The following is a 2,547-nucleotide window of genomic DNA, read 5'->3' on the forward strand; positions in this document are numbered from 1 at the left end:
CCACCCCGTCCCGTCCCATCCCGGCCCATCCTGTCCCGTCCCGTCCCGCGCCGCGTTGTCCTCGGGGGGAGGCAGCAACTCAGCATCTCTATCCTCTCCCGCCTCCATAATTAGGTCAATAGAAGAAGCAGGAGCCCTTTATTTATTATTGATGGGGAGAATCAAGCTGCCATCGATCGGTGCTGGGGAGAGACTCGCCCCGGTGCTTTCTGAAATAACCTGCCAAATGAGATTTTTTGGTTGTTTTTTACCCATCAAGGGTGTTTGGATGAACTCGCAGCCTCGCCTGCTCCCGGCAGGGATGAGAGCAAACACGAGCGAGCTCCGGCAGCCGACCCGCTGCCAGCTCCCAGCACCGGGTCCTTCACGCTCTGCATCCCCGTTAAGTCCCACTTTCCCGGCTGCCAGGTTTGCCGTCATCCAGGAGCAGGTGGAGAAGGATATTGGGGCTTTTGGGGGGACGGAAAAAAAACCCGCAGAGCCCGGCTGACCAGCCTCACCCCTGCCTGGGACCCAAAAACCACGTGTTGGGTTAAGGAGACCTTTAAGGAGAGGACAGATGGTTTCCTCCCCAAAAAAGACCCATCACCTGGACAGCCCCAAGGTGGCACTTGGGGACAAGGGGGACAACAAAGCTCCTCCTGGGCTGCTTTATCCCACGCCAAAGCACAGCGCGTCCTCCCAGGGACAGCAGCGAGCGGCTCAGCCCTCAGCAGCAGCTTGTGGTTCACAGCAGCTCGTCGGCCTGAACCACCTCAGCAATATTTTCCCTGGGCTGGCACAGCTTAATCCTGATTTTCTTCCTCGCCACCCTCAAGATCTCCCTTTCCTGCCCGGCCCGGGCTGCATTTTGCCAAAAAAACCCTCAAATCTGCCCAAAGAAATGCCTCGGAAAGCTCCCAGCTGGAGGAGACATCCCCAGGGATGCTGGCACCTTTAAAGATGTTCTGGAGGTGGGGACAATTCTTCACGCCACCCACCAAGGAGCTGGGGCGGTTAATGGCTTCATACCCCCAGCCCAGCATTATTTATTAATAATATTAATGGTACCTCCCGGCACCTCGTTAAAAATTGCACCAGTGTTTAATTCAGGCTGTAGATCAAAACCCCTCCATGAAATCACCATCCGTCCCCTTCCTAAGCCGAGTTTGATACCCTTGCCTTGCTTTTAGAAATATTTTTCTATGGAAATGCAAAGCCTGGCTTCACGCTCGGGGAAGGACAGCTAAAAACAATCCTCCGCTGGTGATTTAGGAAGGTCCTTTCCCTGCCGGCCCCCGTCAGACCCCACTTACATCCCATCGCTGGGATTAACCAGCCTGGATGATGATGTCCCTTCAGGATTTTGCTCTTTGTTCTGCTGCTCGAGGTATTAAAATAAAGAGGAGGGATGAGGGCAGGCAGCTCTCCGTTGCCGGAGGGGTTTTCTCCCCGCGCCGGGCGGTGGATGAGGGCGGCACAGCGCGAGATGCCGTGGGGGCAGCAGGGGATCGAGGGACAGACGGGGCTGGGCTGAAAGGGGGACATAAAGGTTTTGCTCTGGGAATTTCGATATTTAAACTAATTGCGGCCAAAGTTGCGTCCCGGAGACCATGCCGAGCCCGGAAAGCATCATCCAAAACAACCCCCAAATTTATTTGTCAAGGCACAAAAATCCCCCTTAAATAACAACGAAAACCAGCAGAAGAGCCATCGAGGGGCACAGCGAGGACTTCTCCACCCACCCGAGTGGGACCGGGGACACGCCACCCCGTTCGCCCCAGCAGCCTGGGTGCCCCCACGCACCCTGCAAGTACCCCGCGGTGGAGGGAGGACCCCCAGGACAGGCACGGGTGCAAAGACCCCCGATCTCACGGGAAACACAAAGGCTCGACCCCATGTACTGGACAGGTTTGTCCCCACCAGTGCTTTAACCCCCAAAGCATCGGCTTTGTCACCACGGGGAGGACAGGGGGGCTTCACCTGGCCGGCAGGTCCCCCCCAAGCCCTACCTTTCACCCCCCCTCAAAAAATCCCCCGGGTTAATTCGAGGCAGGGGATAACCATCCTGATGGGATTTTGCATTTAAGGCAAAAATAAAAAGTCCAGCGGGAACCACAGTGGTACAACGTGAAAAAAATAATCGTCCCCATACATCCCCGGAGCGGTGAATCCATCAGGGCCGAGAGCACCAACTCTGTCCCCCCATGCCTGGGGGTCCCGCAGGTCCCATCTGTCCTCCCAGAGCCTCTGGGGCTCCATCCGTCGCTCCCAGGGACCTCGCTGAGCCCATCACCCCTCTCGAGGCCTTTGGGCTTGGAAAGGGCACCGAAATTTGCCCTGGAAGGCACCTGGAAGGCGGCTGGCCACGCGGAAGCGGGCACAGAGGGTGCTTGGGGTGGACCCCATTGCTCTCATCCCCACGTGGGGACGGACAGACGGACAAGGAGGAGCCTCCTCCCCGCACACACCATCCCCGGGAAGGACGCACCGGTCTTCGGGGCTTGCCGGGGGTAAAGAGATGCAGCCTCTCTCCAGCCCCAGGGTGCCCCGAAGACGTGGCCGGGG

The sequence above is a fragment of the Fulmarus glacialis genome, unplaced genomic scaffold (genome assembly GCF_000690835.1).
Source record: "Fulmarus glacialis isolate BGI_N327 unplaced genomic scaffold, ASM69083v1 scaffold22699, whole genome shotgun sequence".
NCBI classification, from domain to species: Eukaryota; Metazoa; Chordata; class Aves; order Procellariiformes; family Procellariidae; genus Fulmarus; species Fulmarus glacialis.